This window comes from Gigantopelta aegis, chromosome 14, assembly GCF_016097555.1.
Source record: "Gigantopelta aegis isolate Gae_Host chromosome 14, Gae_host_genome, whole genome shotgun sequence".
In the NCBI taxonomy this organism is placed as follows: Eukaryota; Metazoa; Mollusca; class Gastropoda; order Neomphalida; family Peltospiridae; genus Gigantopelta; species Gigantopelta aegis.
Window position 1 is genome coordinate 53,513,001 of NC_054712.1, and position 25,542 is coordinate 53,538,542.

At 36.9% G+C, this 25,542-nt stretch overlaps 1 protein-coding gene across 1 annotated transcript in view; it reads right to left on the reverse strand.

The window, feature by feature from the left end:
• Positions 1-25,542, reverse strand: part of LOC121388214 (putative GPI-anchored protein pfl2) — a 62,536-nt gene that overhangs the window by 10,510 nt on the left and 26,484 nt on the right. The window lies entirely within an intron of this gene.

The window sequence follows — 25,542 nt, forward strand, 5'->3', positions numbered from 1 at the left end:
CCCAAACCACAACCAACCAACCACAACCACTAACCCCAACACTAACCCTACCAACACTAACACTAACCCTAACCCACTAACCTAACCCCAACCACTAAACCTAACCACTAACACTACACTAACCACTAACACTAACACCCAACTAACCTTAACCCACAGTTCAAATTAATTAACATCACAAAAAATGACATAAAGAAAGGAATGCATAATGCAACGAGATTTGGAGAGGGTTTTTTGTGGAGTAGTGAGTGGTAGTGGAGTGGTGGTGGTGTGGTTGTGGGGGTGGAGATTTCAACTTAGAATCTTTTCGTGTTGTATCGAGATCTGACCAAAACCGTGCATGGTTACAAGCGGGGAATAATCCTTTCCTTTCCACCCTTTTCCTTTAACTTTTCCTTGCTTAAAAAAGTATACTCTATATTACATATGTTACTGCATGAGTGAATATGTCGAGACGAACGTGTTTGTATTCAAGTTAAGTGTACCATGAGGCGCTATTCTTCAAGATTCTTTACACGTTACCTACAATCTCAAAGTCACCTTCAAACGCTGTTTAGTAAAACTGATACCTCGTGAAGGAGGTAAAGATGACTTGACTTGACTTGAGAGTTTTTACATGCTCATATACCACGAAGGTTTCGAGCATGTCTATTTCGAGTCCCGTCTTTGGATGCCAGTGGCCTGACTCGGGGCAGAACATTTTAAAGGACAATTTTGATTCTTAAACCTAAAAATATAAAAATGGGACTTTAATAAAAAATTATTTTTTTAATTTGCGCTTTCCAAAAGGATGTCACTAATACATACAGAGCTCTAGAATTTTTAATTTTAAATTTAATATTTTGGTCGCAAATAGATTGGGCTGCCTGAATTTAAATTATTATAAAATATTTAATTTGACCAATTAATTGCCCCATAGCCTAATCCAAACAAAAAGAGGTGGGGGGGGGGGGGGGGGGGGGTAGCCAGGAGAGGGGGGAAATAACCCGCACCCAGGAAGTTTTGATTAGTGGTTGGGTTGGTTGCTTATGATGAAGATGTGCTCAACCATATCTTGCGTGCTATTGGGGCGTCTGTGTTGTGGGACGTCTGTGTTGCTGGAGGACACCAACTTCTTTAGTTGTGAAACAGGGGTTCGACAAAGCTGCATTATCAGCCCTTGCTCTTCTTGATATTTATAAATGAGTTAGTAGAAAGATTGCGAGATATTGGGGATGGGTTGGGGTGTTGTTGGGTTTTTGTTGTTGTTGTTGTTTTTGGGGGGGAAGGACAGTCCCCCCCCCCCCCCCCTCCCTACAAAATATTAAACAAACAAACAAAAAATGGTACTGATAACATGACAATTTACTGGTCATTGATATTAACGTTTTAAATATGTAACCTCCCTGAAATGGCTGCAAAATGGTATGGTATTTCAGAGCCTCTAGATTTCAAAATTTACAGGGGACATGCCTCCGGACCCATAGTGTCTTACGCTTTCGCTTCAACAATTCATTTGGATGGGCTGTGTTTAGTGGTAGTAGTGGGTGGTGGTCGAGATATTCATATCTGTAGAAATATTTTCGTTGTTGTATGCTGACGATCTAACAACACCGTGCATGGTTACAACGCGCGGAATAATCCTTTCCTTTCCACTCCTTTTCCTTTAACTTATTTTCGTGCTTATATCCAATTACGGTTCAAGCACGCTGTCCTGGGCACACACCTAAGCTATCTGGGCTGTCTGTCCAGGATAGTGGGTTAGTTGTTAGTGGTTAGTGAGAAAGAAGTGGGTGTAGTAGTCTTACACCTACCCATTGAGTCGTTAAAACTCGCTCTGGGAGCCTGCACCGGGCTGCGAACCCAGTACCTACCAACCTTAAGTCCGATGGCTTAACGACGACACCACCGAGGCCGGTTCTTTGCACTAATTTCGCTGGACTTATCTACAGCCCAAATTGCTGAATGTCCAAGATAACTTTCTTGAACCTTAGTTAAAAATAAATACACCAAATAAATAAAATAAATAAATAAATAAAAGTATACTCTATATTACATATGTTACTGCATGAGTGAATATGTCCAGACGAACGTGTTTGTATTCAAGTTAAGTGTACCAAGATTCTTTACACGTTACCTACAATCTCAGTCACCTTTAAACGTTGTTTAGTAAAACTGATACCTCGTGATGGAGGTAAAGATGAGCGAAGTTCATATGATTTACAGAGCGGCATCTAGTCTAAAAATCTTGATTCTGGTTATTTTATTTTTACTTTCTGGAATTTATTTTTGTTGAATTAACCACCAGTTGTACACAGACAAATTATTTGCATTTTTATGCAATAATCTCCGCACGTAATAAGTTTTTGTACAGATAATTTTGTAGGAGTTTCAAACAATAGTTTCCATTTTGCGTTAGATTTTTAATTTGTATCTTAAAATATAAAATATTTAGCATTTTGCGTTAGATGAAAAGAGTCCGCTAATCAATGTAGATTTTTAATTTGTGTCTTAAAATATAAAATATTTAGTATTTTGCGTTAGATGAAAAGAGGTTGCTAATCAATGAAGATTTTTAATTTGTATCTTAAAATATAAAATATTTAGTATTTTGCGTTAGGTGAAAAGAGGTTGCTATAATCAATGTAGATTTTTAATTTGTATCTTAAAATATAAAATATTTAGCATTTTAATGCCACCATTTGAATAGCTTTGACAGATAAAATTAAACGCCAATTTATTTTTTGTTTTATTGTTTGCTCTGGCGAGTTTGACAATGAAATTAATAGGTGAGTTATTTTAGGAATTATTAAATATTTATTCAAAAGGAAAGGCTCCAGAAAACGAGATTTTATTAAAGATATTTACAAGAACCAATAGTGATGATTAGGAATTGGTAATGTGTTTTATGTGGTCCTACTGAAGTACCATGGGCTCTAGGTATAACATCTACAACTCATCCACGGCCTGTTGTATAGTCTCAGCATTATCAGATGAAAAGTTAATAAGTTGTTTTTCAGCTTTATTTATTTCTAAAGGATAAAATCTGCTACATTTTTACATTAGCAGCAATGTATGTTCTATAAATCGTGCACTTTTTTACAGACAGTAGAACACACCACGCGAGTTTTAATATACCAGTCGTGGGGCACTAATTGGAACGAGCCAAAAAACAAAACAACAAAAACAATGGCTCCACCAAGGGGATTTGATCCTACGACCTACTGAGCTACAAATTCAATACAAATAATTAATATCGACGTGACGCATGCGTCGCTCTACAGGGGTATTTTTTGACAGTAACTTATACAATTGATATGATAACACTGACATTATTATTGCGCTGCAGCACTACTCGTATTACCAGTAGAACGTTGGGGCTTGTTCCTGAATCAGATACACGAACGGAGGCGATTTTTTTGTATATATTCACCAGGGACGTACCTAATCTATCATAAGTGGGGTGGCAGTAAAAAATAACAGGGGTAGTAATAGAGGGTTTTCTTCAAATAAGCACAAATTTAAAAGGGCCCTTGTTCGTATTATTCTGGGGATGCAACTCCACCTTTGCATCCAGCTAGGTACGGGCCTGCCCACTATCCACAAAATGTTATTTAAGCTAAGTTTGCATTGAGGAAAACATTCCCCAGACCCACCATGACTACTGGTACATTAATAATTATACTTTACTCCGCATATTATCAGAGAGAGAGAGAGAGAGAGAGAGAGAGAGAGAGAGAGAGAGAGAGAGAGAGAGAGACAGAGAGAGAGAGGGGGGAGAGGGAGAGAGGGAGATGGAAGGATGGATGGATGGATGGATGGACAGTGATGATGAGAGAGAGAGAGAGAGAGAGAGAGAGAGAGAGAGAGAGAGAGAGAGAGAGAGAGAGAGAGGAGATGGATGGATGGATGGACAGTGATGAAGAGAGAGAGAGAGAAAGAGAGAGAGAGAGAGAGAGAGAGAGAGAGAGAGAGAGAGACAGATGGAGAGAGATAGATGGAGATCGAGCGAGAGAGAGAGAGAGAGAGAGAGAGAGAGAGAGAGAGAGAGAGAGAGAAAGATGGAGATAGAGCGAGAGAGAGAGAGAGAGAGAGAGAGAGAGAGAGAGAGAGAGAGAGAGAGAGAGAGAGAGAGATGGATGGATGGATGGATGGATGGATGGATGGATGGACAGTGATGAAGAGAGATGGGGGAGAGAGAGACAGAGTGGGAGAGAGCGAGAGAGAGAGAGAGAGAGAGAGAGAGAGAGAGAGAGAGAGAGAGAGAGAGAGAGAGAGAGAGAGTAGAACATATTATGTACAACTACAGAATATATAATTTAAAATAATTACTGTATACATGAGTACAGGTCAAACTGATTAGAAAAATGTTGTCCACTACTTTTAATTATAATTATTTGTAATAACAATTGTCCTAAATAAAAATAATAACAACAACAACACAACAGTAGTTACGGTAGGTTTTTGGAAAATTATAAATTTAAGATTTCAGTAGGTTGGATTATAAATACATTATCTCACTACCAAGTACACATGAAGTCATCCACTGATGTAGTTAACAAATTACACACTTCTTGGCTAATGTATATTTCCTCAAAGTAAAAATATACTTTTGTAGACACAAAATTAATCAATTATCTAAGTGATCAGAGTAGATTTCTGTTTCTTTATTTTTTAAAGTATGATTTTTATTAAATAGATTTGAATAAAGTACCACCTTTAATATACATACATCATACATACATACATACATACATACATACATACATACACACATACATGCGTGCGTGTGTGTCTGTGTCTGTGTGTGAGTGTGCGTGTGAGTGTGAGTGTGAGTATGTGTGTGTGTAACCGGCCTCGGTGGCGCAGTGGTTAAGCCATCGGAGTACAGGCTGGTAGGTATAGTTTTCGCAACCCCGTACCGGCTCCAGCCCAGAGCAAGTTCTTAAGGACTCAATGCATAGGTGTAAGGCCACTACACCCTCTTCTCTCTCCCTAACCAGTAACCAACTAACAACTAACCCACTATCCTGGACAGACAGCCCAGATAGCTGAGGTGTGTGCCCAAGACAGCGTGTTTGAACCGTAATTGGACATAAGCACAGAAATAAGTTGAAATAAATGTGTGCGTGTGTGAAAATGCATATGTCAAAGTAAACACTGGGTTTTCTGTTTAACGACACCACTAGAGCACATTGCTTCATTGGATGTCAAACATTTGGTAATTCTGACATATAGTCTTAGAGAGGAAACCCACTATATTTTTTCATTAGTAGCAGGTAATCTTTTATATGCACCATGCCACAGTTTTTGATATACATGTACCAGTTGTGGTGCACTGGCTGTAATAAGAAATAGCACAATGGTCCAATCAAAATGGATCGATCCTAGATCGACCATGCTTTACCACTGGGCTACATCCGGCCCCTCCAATTTATGTAGACACTGAAAATTAATTATGAATATGAATTATTCATCAACTATCTAACTGATCAGGGTAGATTTCCATTTTATTACATATGTGCATTTACATTTCCATTAAAATTATATTATTATTTTTTAAGTAAATGTGAATAATCTTACTGTATGTTTACTACTGATGTCAGTGGTAGTTTTCAGAAAAACAGACATGTAACATTTCAAAAGGGTGGATTTTATGGTACTTAACTACTGAGGGTACATGGATATCATCCACCGAAGGTACTTTTCCTTTAATATGGTATATTGCATTGCATATATGTTGGCTAATGTAGACATGACAATTCAATATGAACATGATGGCTTAATCCATTATCTAACTGATCAGGGTAGATATTCTTTTCATATCTAAAAGTGTAATTTTTTTTAAAATAAATAAATATGAATAATCTTACTGCATATTTACTATCCATGTCAGGAGTAGTTTTCAGAAAAGATGACTCTTAAAATTTCAAAAGTGTGGATTTTACCATACTTAACTACCGAGGGTAGTTTTCCTTTAATATGTTATATTACATTACACATATGTTGGCTAATGTATAATTCAGCTACGTAAACACTGTCTAATGTAGACATGACAATTCAATATGAATGTGATGGCTTAATCTATTATTTCACTGATCAGGGTAGATTTTCTTTCCATGTGTGAAAGTTTGATATTTAAAAAAAAAAAAATTTGTAACAAGATGTGAATAATCTTACTGCAAATTCACTATCCATATCAGGAGTGGTTTTCAGAAAAGGAGACTCTTAAAATTTCAAAAACGTGGTTTTACCATACTTAACTACCGAGGGTACATGGCTATCATCCACCGAGGGTAGTTTTCCTTTAATATGTTATATTACATTACACATATGTTGGCTAATGTATATTTCAGCTGAGTAGACATGACAATTCAGTATGAATACGATGGCTTAATCCATTATCTAACTGATCAGGGTAGATTATCTTTTCATATGTAAAATTTAAAAAAAAACAATTGTTATTTAAAAAAAAAAAAAAATAGATATAAATAACCTTACTGCATATTTACTATATATGTCAGAAGTAGTTTTCAGAAAAGGAGATCCTTAACATTTCAAAAGGGTGGATTTTACAGTATGGTACCTAACTACCAAGGGTACATGGATATCATCCACCAAGGGTACTTTTCCTTTAATATGGTACATTACATTACATATATGTTGGTTAATGTATATTTGAGCTGAGTAAACACCTTCTAATGTAGACATGACAATTTAATATGAATATGATGGCTTAATCCATTATCTAACTGATTAGGGTGGATTTTCTTTTCATATGAACATTTTAATTTAAATTTAATTTAATTGTTTTTTTGTGGGTTTTTTTTTTTTTATAATAAATAGATATGAATAACCTTACTGCATATTTACTATGTCAGGGGTAGTTTTCAGAAAAGGAGATTCTTAAGTAAACACCTTCTAATGTAGACATGATAATTAAATATGTATATGATGGATTAATCCATTATCTAAATGATCAGAGTACATTTCCAAATTAATAGAAATTATTACTATTATTATTATTATTATTATTATTATTTAAAAATATATGTGAATAACCTTATGGTACATGTATGTTTACTGTCAGTGCTAGGGATAGTTCTAGGAAAATACACAACTACCGAGGGTACATTATCATCCACCGAGGGTACTTTTCCCAAAAGATGTTATATCAATTTACATATTTGTTAACTAATGTATATTTCAGCTAAGTAAACACCTTATGTAGACACTATATGTGATAGATTAATCCATCATCTAAATGATCAGTGTAGATGTCTAAATTGTATGTAATGTTTTTATTTTGTAATCAAATATATGTGAATAACCTTACAGTATGTTTACTATCCATGCTAGTAGTGGAGCGACTTAGCTGATCAATTGTGCACTTTTCTGTGAAAGCATGAACATTGGCAAATGGTTAGAGTAACCCAATACAAGGATATTTAGTCCAGGGCCCACTGGAAATTGCACCCTGTATGGCTGCCATCTTGAAATCTAAGATGGCCACCATTGTGGACCTGTTTTGTTTAATATTTCCTTAACTAATACACATATCGAGAGAGTTGAAATGCCTATACCCACATGTTAGGGGACTAGGAATCCAGTGGTGACAGAAGTGTTTGCTAATTGTGGCTGCCATTTTGAAATTAAAGATGGTCGCCGTCCACATGCTATTTTGCCAATCTGATTAACATTAGCTCTACTGGGTCCACCAGTAGATCTAACAGCATTGCGTGGACTTTCATGTCCAGGTGACATTTCATCTATAAATAACAATTTAAATATCGACCAATTACACTTCGCCTTTTATAGCGTTATTCGGGAGCATACAAATTCTAAAAATATCGGGTGAGACTATTTATGCAATAGGCGACCTTGTTGGTCTATTTCAACACTGAAAAAACATGGGGGAAAGTGCAGTAATAAACTCTGGATTGTATACTAGTATAAACAGATGTTATGGCTATACCATCACGGTGGGGTTTTTTTTTGTCTTGAAACGAATTTTATATAAAATTTTATATTGAAATTAGTTTTCGGCATACTTCGTAATTCACCCGAATCATTTTGTATACCCTCGACATAATCCCGAATGTTTTCAAATTCTCAATGCATAGGTGTAAGGCCACTACACCCTCTTCTGTCTCCCTAACCACTAACCAACTAACAACTAACCCACTGTCCTAGACAGACAGCCCAGATAGCTGAGATGTGTGCCCAGGACAGCGTGCTTGAACCTTAATTGGATATAAGCACGAAAATAAGTTGAAATGAAATGAATAATGAAACATAATATTAAAGTAACCCTTTATTGGGTTTTTTGTTTTCTCTCGGGTACTGTGTGTGTTGTTTAGTGAGCATGATAGAGTTTTGCCAGTTTGCAATGGAATTCAGTTTTAGCTGGTCTGGGTTTTTTTTTTTTTTTTTTTTTTTTTTTTTTACAATAATGGTATTTAACACTGGGAATAAAAAGCAAGTACTAGGCCACCTAAAATAATATTACATTGCAAATTAACAAAATTACATCATGCATACTACACCATGCACAACACTACCAAAGATGTTACATTCTATTTGCCAAGAAAAGGTCATTGTAAAATAATGTTACAATGCATTTTACATCTGTCAATCGATTCAACTGATTGGGTTCTTTCTCGTTTCACAACTGGTCAAAGTCCATGGTATGTGCTTTCCTGTCTGTGGGAAAGTGCATATAAAATATCCCTTGCTGCATTAAGAAAAATGTAGTGGGTTTCCTTTGATGACTATATGAGTCAGAATTACCAAATGTTTGACATCCAGTAGCCTATGATTAATTAATCAATGTGCTCTAGTGGTGTCGTTAAACAAAACAAACTTCTTCTTTATATCTGTCAAATTATTTTATTATTATTAATTGATTATCTTAAACCCAGAAGTTTTTTTAATGACTGTTTTAATCATTTTACAAATATACAGTGGCACTTTATTTTTAACAGTTTCATCTCCTTAGGTACATTGCCTGTATTGGTTGGCATCTTGAAATAATTAAAATTAACTTGTATAGAAGAACTGAACTACTTTCATCGAATTCCATGACCCCTAAAACCATGGGTTAGATGCAAGAATTACATTTTAGTACCAAATAATAAGGAAGTTATTGTAATTTTCTCAATTTGGACCACCATATCACATGGCCCATTTAGTTAAATCTGAATTTTGATAGCACCATTGCCCTCCTTGGTTCCTACAACCATAGGGTAAATGCAATAATTTTTGTTTATCTGTCAATTTATAAGCAAGCTATAGCCATTTCCCTGATTTGGCCACCATTTTGTCCGCCATCTTGGATTTTTCTTCAAGGGTGCCCAGGTGGCACCCAGTAGATTATTGATGTGCACAAAATTGTGCAGACTTTGAAGCGAAATTGGCATTTGGCTATTCACTTCTTCTTTTTTTTAATTATAATAATAAAATAATAATAATAATAATTTCTTATAATATGGAAATCTACCCTGATCATTTAGATAATGGATTAATCCATCATATACTTATTTAGTTGTTAGTGTCTATATAAGAAATATATATTAGCTAACAAACAAGTAAATTAATATATACCATATTTTGGGAAAAGTATCCTCGGTGGATGATCTTGTAACCCCGGTAGTTAGGTGCTATAAAATCCACCCTATTGAAATCTTAAGTGTCTCATTTTCCTAGAACTATCCCTAGCACTGATAGTAAACATACAGTAAGGTTATTCACATATATATATATTTTTGTTAATTAAATAAAAAAATAAAAAATAATAGTAATTTCTTATAATTTGGAAATCTAGCCGTATCATTTGGATATTGGATTAATCCACCATATACATATTTAATTATTAGTGTCTACATAAGAAGGTGTTTACTTAGATAAAATATACAATAGCTAACAAAGAAAGGAAATATTTTATTTAATGATGCACTCAACACATTTTATTTACGGTTATGGCATCAGACATATGGTTAAGGACCACACAGATATAGAGAGAGAGGAAACCCACTGTCGCCACTTCATGGGCTACTCTTTTCGATTAACAGCAAGGGATCTTTTATATGTACCATCCCACAGACAGGATAGTACATACCACAGCCTTTGATATGCCAGTCGTGCTGGAATGAGAAATCAATAGCTAACAAATACTTAAATTAATATACGATATTAAGGAAAAAGTAGGCCTACACTCGGTGGATGATATTGTACCGTCGGTAGTTAGGTACTGTAAAATCTACCCTATTGAAATCTTAAGTGTCTCAATTTCCTAAAACTATCCCTAGCACTGATAGTAAACATACAGTAAGGTTATTCACATATATTTTTAAAAAATAAAATAATAATAATAAAAATAATAATAATAATAATAATTTCTTATAATTTGGAAACCTACCCTGATCATTTAGATAATGGATTAATCCATCATATACATATTTAATTATTAGTGTTTATATAAGAAGGTGTTTACTTAGTTGAAACATATATTAGCTAACAAATAAGTAAACTAATATACCATATTTTGGGAAAAGTACCTTCGGTAGATGATCTTGTACCCTCGGTAGTTCGGTACCATAAAATCCATTCTGTTGAAATCTTAAGTGTCTCATTTTTCTAGAACTATCCCTAGTACTGATAGTAAACATAAAGTACGTTTATTCACAAATATTAAAAAATAGTAATGATAAAAATAGAAAAAAATAATAACTTGTTATAATTTGAAAATCTACCCTTATTAGTTAGATAATGGATATACATATTTAATTATTAGTGTCTACATAAAGTGTTTACTTATCTGAAATATACAATAGCTAACAAATACATAAATTAATATACCATATTAAGGAAAAAGAAAGAAAGAAAGAAATGTTTTATTTAACGATGCACTACTCAACACATTTTATTTACGGTTATATGGCGTCAGACATATGGTTAAGGACCACACAGATTTTGAGAGGAAAGCCGCTGTCGCCACTACATGGGCTACTCTTTCCGATTAGCAGCAAGGCATCTTTTATTTGCGCTTCCCACAGGCAGGATAGCACACACCATGGCCTTTGTTGAACCAGTTATGGATCACTGGTCAGTGCAAGTGGTTTACACCTACCCATTGAGCCTTGCGGAGCACTCACTCAGGGTTTGGAGTTGGTATCTGGATTAAAAATCCCATGCCTCGACTGGGATGCGAACCCAGTACCTACCAGCCTGTAGACCGATGGCCTACCACGACGCTACCGAGGCCGGTCTAAGAAAAAAGTACCCTCAGTGGATGATCTTGTACTGTTGGTGGTCACGGTACTCTAAAATACAGCCTATTAAATTCTTATGTGTCTCATTTTCCTACAACTATTCCTAGCACGGATAGGAAACATACAGTAAGGTTATTCACATACCCGATATATTTTTACAAAAATAAAGGAAAGAAGGAAATGTTTTATTTAACGATGCACTCAACACATTTTTATTTCTGGCTATATGGCGTCAGACAGGAAGGGATCCTTTATATGTACCATCCCACAGACCGGATAGTACATACCACGGCCTTTGTTACACCAGTTGTGGAGCACTGGCTGGAAAGAGAAATAGCCCAATGGGTCCACCGACAGGGATTGATCCCAGACTTACTTCACATCAAGCGAATGCTTAATCCACTTGGCTATATCCTGCCCCACTTTTACAAAAATAGAAAATGAAAATTACAAATAACAAATTGTAAATATACCCTGATCATTTAGATAATGGATTAATCCATCATATTCATATTTAATTTTCAGTGTCTGCATAAGAAGGCATTTATTTAGCTGAAATTAACATTACATATAAAATAGAAAATCTACCCTGATAAAATTGAAATGTGAAGTTTATCATTTTTGCAAAATCTACCCCAGCATATATAGTACATGTGCAGCGTTGGTGCAATCTAAATGAATGAATGAATGAATGTTTAACGACACCCCAGCACGAAAAATACATCGTCTATTGGGTGTCAAACTATGGTAATGCAAATAAATAAAGTGATGATTAACATCAATATAAAAATTCAAGACTTAAACAAAAACAGTGTAAAGAACAGTGTAAAGAACTGTGCAAAAACACAAATATCACAGAATTTTACGGATACTGAATTTTACTCAAAACTTCAATTTTGTGCTGTATTGGCCATTCTCAAAGAGAATGTTACACCCCTGCACCACGGTGAGGTTACAGCACACGCAAGGGTGGTGCAATCTAAAGCCCTGACATTAGCCAAATATCATGTACCACATTGTTAGGTCAGTTGTTAGGTCATTTAACCCTCACCGTACCTGTAGGTGGTAGATTATGAATTAACCCACGATTATATATTCATTTTTACATATACTGTATATATATTCATGTTTACATATCTGATACAGACGTTACCCCCTCCCCCCCCCCCAAAAAAAAAAAAAAAAAAAAAAAACCCCCCACAAACAAACGAACAAACAAACAAACAAACAACCCAAACAAAAAAACAAACAAACAACAAAACAAAAACAAACTATGCGATATATTATATTATTCACGTATTATTAATATTGTGTCACGTTTACAAACGATTAACTTTACAGCGTTGTTTGTAGTCCGATACATCTGTCATAAACTCAGTTGCTGAGTTGACGGCAGGTGTATCGGACTACGTAGGTACATCAAAACATCGGAAGTACAGATTAGAAGAAAAAAACACATTGAAAAACGCTCAGTTATAAAACTGATTTGTATTACTTAATATTTTATTAAATGCTCGTTACAATAACACAGATCTATATTTGACATAATTTACTAGGGTATTAGACCCACTCGTTCATATTTATGTTTATTTCCCGCGGAAACATATCAGACAGGGACGGCTCAGGGGGGACCTAAAATGGCGGCTCAACCGCCAGCGGCGGTCCTGTCTGCGTCGCCGCCCCCACCCCCGGGACCCGATCAACCAGTGCCATCCGACGCAGATACCTCTGAACAGACTGAGCCAGCGGACCAGTCGACGCCGCTGTTGGACACAGCGATCTGCGAAACTCCACGGCGTGCGTCTCCCGTTCCAACCCCTTCGAGGCGGTCGGCGTCGAGTCCCCCACCCCCGGGGGGCTCCGCCAAGACCCCTATGGATGGCGCTGCTGCGAAGCGGAAGGCCGTCACCCCACCGAGTAGTGACCAGCCAGCCAAGGCCCGGCCTTCCGCGACCGCCCGGGGCAGGGACGCCGCCTGGAGCCTAGCCATCTCCAAGATCAAGGGCCAGTACACTCGATACTTGGTCGGGGACACCTCGGACACCAGCTCACTGCCGGGAGGCATTCTTGAGGGCAACTTTAAGAAGTTTCCTGACGGTGTTGAGTGTGCCATCCACACCATGGAACTACGAGACGGGAAGTTTGGACTTGTGGTGACGTCGCGCCGAGATGATCTCTACAGACAGGGAATACTCTTCGAAGACATGGACAACTACATCATCCACAGAGTACTGAAGATCATCGCCGGTGCCCATTACGTCGAGCTAGCTAAGACCTTGCTAGCCCACCGGTGGAGGAAACTGGTGCCACAGTTCAACGCCAAGCACTTCATCTCGTCCCCGTAGTCGCCAACCGTTCCAAGGGCTTAGTTGGACTTTAATTCTTTTTTTTTCTTTTTTTTTGTAAACAGTCCGACGCACTTTATTTTGGCAGCCCGTCTAAATTGCTCAAATCACTTTAAAACCCTTTCGGTCGAGCAGTCTAATTTTGTTCTTTGGACTTAAATTTTTGTCCAGACATGAGTTGTATGAATGAGCTCATTTTGGCTTTAGGTCTTTGACCTAACTACTAAATTCGTATTCCAAATTCCGCCCACCTTAAACTCACGCCCCCCCCCCCCCCCCCCCCGGACCGGACCATTTAGATCGGACTTTAAACTTTTAGACCTCCGTTCAAAATTATATATCGAAATTATTCTCTTTTTTTAAATATTATTAAATAGTCCGGTCCTCTCTTCTTTCTCTTATTTATTTTTGGACTGTCCATCTAAAATGCTCCAAATTATATAAATATTCGGCCGAGCAGTCAATTCTTTTTATTTTTGGCTTGTAACTTTTTATTTATTTTTATTTTTTTAATTCTATTAATTTTTTTACTAATAGCTATTTTCAAAACAACTCTATCCTCCCCTCATCCCGAGTCAGGCCACCGATCTTATCGGAGGTCGGACTCTGGATGGGCGTGTTCGAAACCCTAGTGGTATATGGACACGTTAAATTGTTATCTATCTATCTATCAGACTGGTTTGAGACATGGGGCGTGGCTTACGAAAAAGGGCGTAGCTTAAAATCGCATTTCGCGAGATGTTACATCCTGGTGGCTACGATTAAGTATTTCCCCCATATAACTGTAAATAAACATGTGTTGAGTGCGTCGTTAAATAAAACATTTCCTTCCTTCCTTCCCCTATCGGTCCAACCGGAGGGGAATATAGGTTTTAACACTGTCCTTCTGTCTGTCTGTCTGTATGTTCGTCCGTCCACATATAGTTTTACGGATGTTTTTCCCCACTACCTCGATATATTGAGCTGAAATTTTGTATATAACTTTCTCATGTACTGTTACAGATCAAATTTGACTTTCATGAAGATTTACCAATTTTTGACAGAGATATGGTCCTTGCTTTTAGAAGATATGAAACTTAGTATTCCGGACTTTGTTTTTGCAATGCCTCAAGATGTTGAGCTGAAAGTTTGTGTTTAACTTTACAGATCAAGTTTGATTTTTATTACGATTTACCCATTTTTCACCGAGTTATGGCCCTGGAATTTAAGTGATACGAATTTTTTTTTTACCGAACTTTGTTTTTGCAATGCCGCAAGGTATGGATCTGAAATTTTGTGTATTGCTGTATCTTGTACTATTACAGATTTTACATGGCAAGTTACCCTCAGGATTATGTGTGTAATAATGAATGGGTTGTGTAGTTATACATATAATAATGAATGGGTTGTGCATATTACATATTATAATGAATGCGGAGTGTAGATTATATGAATAATAATGAACGGGGAGTGCAGATTATGTGTATAACAATGAATGTGGGGTGTATATTATAAGTAAAATAATGAATGGATAGTGCACATTATATGTGTAGTAATTTATGGGTAGTACAGATGGTGTGTATAGTAACGCATTAAGTAGTGTATGTTATATGTATAATAATGAATGTGGAGTGTATCGTATTATAATTTATTGGTAGTATAGAATATATGTCTAATAATGAACGTAGAGTAGATTATGTGTATAGTAATGAATGGGGCGTGTATATTATATGTATACTAATTAATAGGTAATACAGATGGTGTGTATAATAATGCATAATTAGTGTAGGTTATATGCGTAATAATGATAATAGTATTAATGGAGTAGGACAAATACTGTGTTTGATATCTACATAACTCTTTATTTCAGCATCATCTTGATTTACAGGTTGGCCTAAATACCTTATTTTATGTGTCATTAGATCCGGTTATTGGATGTCAAACATTTGGTAATTTTGACATTTAGTCTTAGATAGGAAACCCGATACATTTTTCCATTAGTAGCAAGATATATTTTATATGCACCATCCTACAGACAGGTTACTACATACCACGGCCCTTGATATACCAGTCGTGGTGCACTGGCTGGAACGAGAACTAGCTCAATGGGCCTGTATCTATCAAAGGATGTGACATATTTGTTACCCTATGTGCTGTCATATTTAGTTCACTATTCATATGGTCACCATCGTTTACCATTAATTCTAATATTTTGGAATTAACATAGGCTTTATTAACTGGATCACCACAATGAACAGGTTGGCCAACACTGGTTATTCTATTAAAATCCGTGTCATGTTCATAAACATTATATGCACCTTATATACTCCTGTTATTTCAAGGGTGATTATTATTGGTTGGTTATGATTATTTATTATATTATTATATTATTATTATACATATATTTTATTTTTCAATTAAGTTCGGTTGCAAATTCATCGTTTAATTTATGATATTGTGGCCTAGTAAATGTTATTGTTGTTGCTTCACCAAATGGTTTACATTCTAACGGTACTACAGCTAACACGTTCGATCTTTTACCATTTATGATGGTGTCGATTGCACTAACTTGATCCAAATGTATAAATGATACAGGTGTAACAGACAAATTAATTGATTTAGTTAATACAGATTAAATTTAATCCGGCAATTCCCCGCTAACAAGGTAACATTAACTTTGTAAAATATTCTTTTTAATTGTTCCACATTATAAAACTCACCCGGTATTTTAACACCTCAGACCGTTGTATCTTCAATATTATAAAGACTATTAAATGTTTTTTTTTATTATTGATTTTAAACAAACATGTTTTCCAATTGTAGGAAAATCTAATTTTGATTGTAAATCTGTTATATATATAATGCTGGTACTAACATATATATATATATATATATATATATATATATATATATATATATATATATATATATATATATATTGTGACGGTATATGCTCTTAATTTCTTTTCGCCTGTGGCGATATTAATTGTTTTACAGGACCGTGTGCAGTTCCAAATGCACTTAGCCCAGATGGGCAACTTGTTACGTGATACCTTTGCGCGACGGTCGTCGAGCTTTTCTAATACACACCTAGCGCAGGTGTGGAGGCCATGTGGCCAGTAGTTACGTAATAACTCCGCTAGTGCTGTTTATGACCAGAGGATTGCTCGCGGAATGGCGACAACCAGTCTGACGATCAGAGAAAAATATGCCGGCGTGGTGGCTGTGGAAAATCCACATGATACGTGAGGTACCGCCTTGTACCCCCAGGCGATATTCGCTGTCTCTGAGAGTTTTGAATAAATAGCTAGGGTTTTAGAGATATCGGGGAGAAACATATTGGAAGGCTCCAGGGACTTGGTAAATATCATTTCTGCTCTGTTGTATAACCTTGATGTGATTGATGTGACTTTAAATATTTTAATACTATATTATACCAATATTATTTAGACGGTGCTGCCGGTCATCTGACGCAGTAATCTGTAGGCTCACTGTCCTAAATAATTATAAAAAGCTTAACCAGTCATCCTAGAGGACCTAGGTAAACTGTAGGTTATTGTCTTTATTGTGATAGGTACCAGTATTAATTCTGTGTTACAAGGTTACTGAATGAGTAGTTAAGGGTTAATTAAAAATTAACCAGTTAGGAATAGAGTTGTAATTCCTTTATTAATTAAGTTCTCCTGGAAGCGTTTCTCAATTATCACACGTTACTGAACGAGTAGTAAGGGTTAATTAAAAATTAACCAGTTAGGAATAGAGTTGTAATTCCTTTATTAATTAAGTTCTCCTGGAAGCGTTTCTCAATTAGCACACGTTACTGAACGAGTAGTAAGGGTTAATTAAAAATTAACCAGTTAGGAATAGAGTTGTAATTCCTTTATTAATTACGTTCTCCTGGAAGCGTTTCTCAATTATCACACGTGTGGGTGTTGTGTCACGGTGAAGTGATTAGCATATTGTGTAAACTAGACACATAGAGATTAACTAATTAAGTGATCAGTTCTGGGTTGTTATTATTTGTTGTTGTTAATTAACTACTGCGGCAGTACATTGGTCTGCGTAGGTTAATACAGATTCCAAAGTGTATTGTGTTTTTGTTGTGTTTTCTAGTGAACTAAACGTGCTATATTATATATACTTTATATAAGATCTTATCTCTGATCATACCTAGACGAGCCAGCGGGTATAACTGCCTGTTACAGAGAGATCTAATAGATATACAGTTAGGAGAGATATTTGGACAATCGTGTTTCATTCAGTTACGGGTATTATAGGATCCCCGTATATATATATGTATATATATATATATATATATATATATAAATTATATATTTTTTTTTTTTTTTTTTTTTTTTTAAAGATGAAAAATAATAACAGTGGGTTGCTGGAATAAAAGCTCTGTCAAAACATTGTGTGTGTATTATGAAAATGCAGTGACGTATATCAACATATCAAATATAAACTGCATTAAGAGACCTGTGGGTTTTTTTTAATAATAATATGAGAAGCAGCAAACAACAATGTACAACATACCCAATAAAGTGCATGAAATTTAAAACCAGGAAGATCGAGCGGGGGAAGAAAAAAACCCGCTATCAAAATCTTTTGTGTATATTATGAAACTGCAATGACGTATATCAACATCATCACGTATACACGATATATATATATATATATATATATATATATATATATATATATATATATATATATATATATATATATATATATATATATTATATATATATTGTGACGGTATATGCTCTTAATTTCTTTTCGCCTGTGGCGATATTAATTGTTTTACAGGACCGTGTGCAGTTCCAAATGCACTTAGCCCAGATGGGCAACTTGTTACGTGATACCTTTGCGCGACGGTCGTCGAGCTTTTCTAATACACACCTAGCGCAGGTGTGGAGGCCATGTGGCCAGTAGTTACGTAATAACTCCGCTAGTGCTGTTTATGACCAGAGGATTGCTCGCGGAATGGCGACAGCCAGTCTGACGATCAGAGAAAAATATGCCGGCGTGGTGGCTGTGGAAAATCCACATGATACGTGAGGTACCGCCTTGTACCCCCAGGCGATATTCGCTGTCTCTGAGAGTTTTGAATAAATAGCTAGGGTTTTAGAGATATCGGGGAGAAACATATTGGAAGGCCCCAGGGAACGTTAGTCCGTTTGGACTTGGTAAATATCATTTCTGCTCTGTTGTATAACCTTGATGTGATTGATGTGACTTTAAATATTTTAATACTGTATTATACCAATATTATTTAGACGGTGCTGCCGGTCATCTGACGCAGTAATCTGTAGGCTCACTGTCCTAAATAATTATAAAAAGCTTAACCAGTCATCCTAGAAGACCTAGGTAAACTGTAGGTTATTGTCTTTATTGTGATAGGTACCAGTATTAATTCTGTGTTACAAGGTTACTGAATGAGTAGTTAAGGGTTAATTAAAAATTAACCAGTTAGGAATAGAGTTGTAATTCCTTTATTAATTAAGTTCTCCTGGAAGCGTTTCTCAATTATCACACGTGTGGGTGTTGTGTCATGGTGAAGTGATTAGCATATTGTGTAAACTAGACACCTAGAGATTAACTAATTAAGTGATCAGTTCTGGGTTGTTATTATTTGTTGTTGTTAAATAACTACTGCGGCAGTACATTGGTCTGCGTAGGTTAATACAGATTCCAAAGTGTATTGTGTTTTTGTTGTGTTTTCTAGTGAACTAAACTTGCTATATTATATATACTTTATATAAGATCTTATCTCTGATCATACCTAGACGAGTCAGCGGGTATAACTGCCTGTTACAGAGAGATCTAATAGATATACAGTTAGGAGAGATATTTGGACAATCGTGTTTCATTCAGTTACGGGTATTATAGGATCCCCGTGTCAAGAGTAGAAAATTGGGGCGCTCGTCCCGGATCTGAAACGGGACATGCATATTTAAAAAAAGTATTGTTTGTAAATGGGGGCTTCATAAATAATTTTTACAAATTTACCAGAAGTAGCACGTTGTTCACTAGAAAATTAATTAATAATCAGCGCGTCATATCTAAACATGGATAAGAATTTGCTGGATAGGCCTACGCTCAGTGTAGTGGAGATTAAGCGAGCACGTAAGGCCGAGTTAGTTGAAATCGCAAGTGAGCGGGAAATTGATTTAACATCAGCTAAAACCTTAGGTGATATAAAGACAATTATTATCCAGGAAGTTTTTGGTGATGGGCCTGTTATGGAAGACAGTGAGATTGTTCCAGAGATAGAGATAAATGAGTTAAGTGTGGAACAACAATTAGCTTTTAAAAAACTTGAGTACCAAATAGAAGAACGTGCATTAGATAAAGAGAGAGAGAGAGATAGATAGAGAGAGAGAGAGAGAGAGAGAGAGAGAGAGAGAGAGAGAGAGAGAGAGAGAGAGAGAGAGAGAGAGAGAGAGAGAGAGAGAGAGAGAGAAGAGAGGGATAGAGAGAAAGAAAATAGAGATAGAGACGATAGAGATAGGGATAGAGAAGAGAGAGAGAGAGAGAGAGAGAGAGAGAGAGAGAGAGAGAGAGAGAGAGAGAGAGAGAAGAGAGAGAGAGATAGAGAGAAGATAGAGATAGGGATAGAGAGAGAGAGAGAGAGAGAGAGAGAGAGAGAGAGAGAGAGAGAGAGAGAGAGAGAGAGAGAGAGAGAGAGAGAGAGAGAGAGAGAGAGAGAAAGAGAAGAGAGGGATAGAGAATTCCAGTTAGAAAAATTAAAAGTGGAACATGAGTTAAAGTTGAATACTGAAGAAGTTAGACGAGAGGCAGGAAATGGTTTTAACATGTCGGAGGCTTATAGATCAGTGCCTGTATTTGATGACCAGGAGGTAGACATGTTCTTCCAACTTTTTGAACGGGCCGCTAAGCAGCTAAATTGGCCGCAGTCTAAGTGGACATTGTTAGCCGTGTCTAAGTTTAAGGGGAAGGCTAGTGTAGCTTATAATTCAATGAGTGATGAGCGAGCAAGTCAGTACGACCTAGTTAAGGCGGCAGTGTTTGAGGGCGTATGAATTACGACCTGAGGATTATCGTTTACGGTATAGCGAGTTGAGAAAAACGCAGGGTCAGTCTTATAGTGAGTTTGTGGCTAAGAAGGCAGGGATGTTTGATAAATGGGTGGTGTCTCATCAGGTAGAGTCATATACCGAGTTACGGGAGTTGTTGATCTTACAGGACATTAAAAATGGATTACCAGTTAGCTTACGTATTCATTTAGAGGATCGTGATGTCAAAAAGATAGAGGAGGCAGGCATAGTGGCAGATGATTACGTGTTAATACACAAAGCTCAGGCAGTACAGGGTAGCTCTTTATAACAGGGTGATAAGAAGAAATTTCAGCCAGGTTTTTCCCGGGAAAGTAACTACCGGGGAGAGTCATCTAGTTGGTCAGCTAGTCAGGCAAGGAATGCACCTGGTGGGCAAAGTAAGGATACTCCTGCATTATCAGCCAATGCACGAACTTTTCGTCCACATTGCAGTTACTGTAAAAAGGATAACCATCTTGTCGGGGACTGTTTTAAAAGGAAACGCGATAATGCGCACGTGGTCGGTTTAGTGAGGTCAGCTCCGTTAGCGAGAGAGTTAATGGTTAGTCCCCTGGCAGAAAAAGTAAACCCGTATGTGTCCACTGGTATGGTTTGTGATGTGAAACAAGAATTGAGTCCTAAGGCCATATCAATCTACCGAGATACCGGGTGTAGTCCTTCGCTTACAACGTCGGAGTGTTTAGCTGGTATTGAGAATTCAGATACAGGACGTAGTTTGGCTTTAACCTCAGTTACTGGAGAAAATATGGTTGTCCGGTTACATAACGTTTTCTTATGTTCGAAGTTTGTGACGCGACCAGTCATTATGGGTGTTGTAAAGGATTTGCCTGTTGAAAACATAGGAGTTTTGTTGGGTAATGATTTGACTAGTCAGTGTTGTCAGCCGAAATGTGACCAATTGTTAATCAAAGACAGCCCTTTACTAGTAGGAGAGAGTGAGGTTGATGAGATTAGATATCCTGAGTGTGTAATGACTAGGGCTATGGCCAGTAGGGTAACACGATACCCAGAGGATATTTGTGATTTGTCTGATACGTGTGTGAGCCATGAAATTGGAGTGGATGAGGTTATCAGTAAATTGGTAGATAAGTCAACTGACGAACTAAATGTGGTGGAACCTGTTGACCTCCCGCAGAGGGTAAATGAACCAGTTGTGTTTGATAGAGGGGACTTACCTTGTAATAGACAAGAGTTAGTTCTAGAGCAGGGGGCTGATCCAAATTTGTTGGCAGCTCGCACTACCTTGTTAACTGTGGACAAGGGAGTATTAATGAATAAGAGAGTTAGAGATAGAAAGGATAGAAGCAACTGAGCCATGCTCAGAGCAAAATAAAATCAGTGTTTGACAGGAAGGCTAGGAGTCGGGAATTTAAACCAGGGGATAAGGTGCTGCTGTACCTTCCCATTAAACGGGGTTCATTGCAGAACAGGTATTTCGGGCCCTATGTTGTGCACAAACGGGTTAATGAGACAGGGTATGTGATAAACACTCCTGATAGGGTTAGGAAAAGTAGGTATTGTCACATCAATTTGCTAAAAGGTTATTTTGACAGACTGCCGATAGTTCCAGTACTACCGGTCCAAATTCAGAGTCACTCAATTTCCTGTGATGACGTCAAGACTGCAGAGATCAAATTAACCAACAGCCAGATTCTAGCAGACTTGAACCCCCGGCGAGAAAAGTTGACTACGTTGAAACAAGACAATGTTTCCATTTGTCAGAACCTTCCAACGATTACCAACACCTTAAGCCAGGATGTGCGCTTGGAACCCAACGCTACACCGATTCGACAGCATGCCTATCGGAGAAAACCTGGAAAACGTGCGCCACTGCAAAAGAAAGAAACGAAGTTCCAGTGGTCAGGTGAATGCGAGAAGTCATTCAACCGTCTCAAGCAGATGCGCTACTCGTCTCCTGTGATGGCAGCACCAGACTACCGAATGCCGTTCAAGCTAGATGTGGATGCCAGTGATGTGGGAGCTGGAGCCGTGCTGTTCCAGGAAGACGAAAATGGACTGGACCATCCTGTAAGTTTCTCCTCCAAAACGTTTGACAAACACCAGGTGAACTATTCCACTATAGAGAAGGAAGCTTTGGCCATGGTACAAGCTCTGAAGCATTTTCAGATCTACGTGAAATCAGCAGTGCATCAAGTGGTCTTTACTGATCATAATCCGCTTACCTTCATTCACAGAATGAAAGCCACCAACCAGAGAGTTTTGAGGTGGAGTCTTCTTCTGCAAGAATACCCAATTACCATTGAACATATCAAGGGCACATCCAATGTAATCGCTGATGCCCTGTCCCGAAGTTGAACGTTATGATAATGTGTTGACATTCTTGATTTCTGTTTTGTTTTTATATATTTTATTTGTATACCAGGGACTCAGAGACTCAGTGTGATTACTGGTAGTCACCTTATTATTACATGTGTTATAAATGCCCGGATGCGTCGGTTAACGTACTTTTTGTTTTAATGTAGTATATTTCCCTATTCCTAGAGTAGAGGAAATATCCTTTTTGAGGTGGGTGTGTGTGACGGTACATGCTCTTAATTTCTTTTCGCCTGTGGCGATATTAATTGTTTTAGAGGACCGTGTGCAGTTCCAAATGCACTTAGCCCAGATGGGCAACTTGTTACGTGATACCTTTGCGCGACGGTCGTCGAGCTTTTCTAATACACACCTAGCGCAGGTGTGGAGGCCATGTGGCCAGTAGTTACGTAATAACTCCGCTAGTGCTGTTTATGACCAGAGGATTGCTCGCGGAATGGCGACAGCCAGTCTGACGATCAGAGAAAAATATGCCGGCGTGGTGGCTGTGGAAAATCCACATGATACGTGAGGTACCGCCTTGTACCCCCAGGCGATATTCGCTGTCTCTGAGAGTTTTGAATAAATAGCTAGGGTTTTAGAGATATCGGGGAGAAACATATTGGAAGGCTCCAGGGAACGTTAGTCCGTTTGGACTTGGTAAATATCATTTCTGCTCTGTTGTATAACCTTGATGTGATTGATGTGACTTTAAATATTTTAATACTGTATTATACCAATATTATTTAGACGGTGCTGCCGGTCATCTGACGCAGTAATCTGTAGGCTCACTGTCCTAAATAATTATAAAAAGCTTAACCAGTCATCCTAGAGGACCTAGGTAAACTGTAGGTTATTGTCTTTATTGTGATAGGTACCAGTATTAATTCTGTGTTACAAGGTTACTGAATGAGTAGTTAAGGGTTAATTAAAAATTAACCATTTAGGAAATAGAGTTGTAATTCCTTTATTAATTAAGTTCTCCTGGAAGCGTTTCTCAATATCACACGTTACTGAACGAGTAGTAAGGGTTAATTAAAAATTAACCAGTTAGGAATAGAGTTGTAATTCCTTTATTACTTAAGTTCTCCTGGAAGCGTTTCTCAATTATCACACGTGTGGGTGTTGTGTCACGGTGAAGTGGATTAGCATATTGTGTAAACTAGACACATAGAGATTAACTAATTAAGTGATCAGTTCTGGGTTGTTATTATTTGTTGTTGTTAATTAACTACTGCGGCAGTACATTGTCTTGCGTAGGTTAATACAGATTCCAAAGTGTATTGTGTTTTTGTTGTGTTTTCTAGTGAACTAAACGTGCTATATTAATATACTTTATATAAAGATCTTATCTCTGATCATACCTAGACGAGCCAGCGGGTATAACTGCCTTTTACGAGAGATCTAATAGATATACAGTTAGGAGAGATATTTGGACAATCGTGTTTCATTCAGTTTACGGGTATTATAGGATCCCCGTATATATATATAAAATGTAATATATATATATATATATATATATATATATATATATATATATTTTTTTTTTTTTTTTTTTTTTTTTTAAAGATGAAAAAAATAATAACAGTGGGTTTGCTGGAATAAAAGCTCTGTCAAAACATTGTGTGTGTATTATGAAAATGCAGTGACGTATATCAACATATCAAATATAAACTGCATTAAGAGACCTGTGGGTTTTTTTTTTAATAATAATATGAGAAGCAGCAAACAACAATGTACAACATACCCAATAAAGTGCATGAAATTTAAAACCAGGAAATCGGAAGGATCGGGCGGGGAAAAAAAAAAAAAAACCGCTATCAAAAAGTCTTTTGTGTATATATGAAACTGCAATGACGTATATCAACATCATCACGTATACACGATATATATATATATATATATATATATATATATATATATATATATATATATATATATAGAGAGAGAGAGAGAGAGAGAGAGAGAGAGAGAGAGAGAGAGAGAGAGAGAGAGAGAGAGAGAGAGAGAGAGAGTTACTTGAAATGGTGGTGTGTTCAAGAGGTCGAGCGCTCGTCAACAATTTGACTGTTAACATCGTCTGCTATCAGCAGTAACACAATGGCTTGATGTTTCTCATCAGACTGCCGCACGTTCTTGTCTCTTGTACACTTATTCTGCGGCGCAACAAACATCACAAATGATAATCTGTGCTTGATCTCTGCATAATTGGTTTTCTAAACTCACAGGTCCAGAAAAATGCGTCAATCAAGTAAAACATTTTTAAAATTAAATTTAGTATCGATATTTTACAGACTGTCTAATTTGGTTGTAATTTTGTGAAACATAGTTATTTTTTTCGTGACGTACACCTATGAAGTTAGTAAGTCATTGTACGTACCAAAACGTATAACATGGGCACAGCTATTTTAAACAAACTCAAAAATCTCCACTTTGAATGTCTTCTAACATTTTTATTTCTTATATTGCGTTACAAGAAACAAAAAATTACAATCTGGTTAAATCATGCGACTAATTCAGTCAGATTGTACGAAATTGTAGCATTACAAAACTACTGTAAGTTTTCGTTTGGGG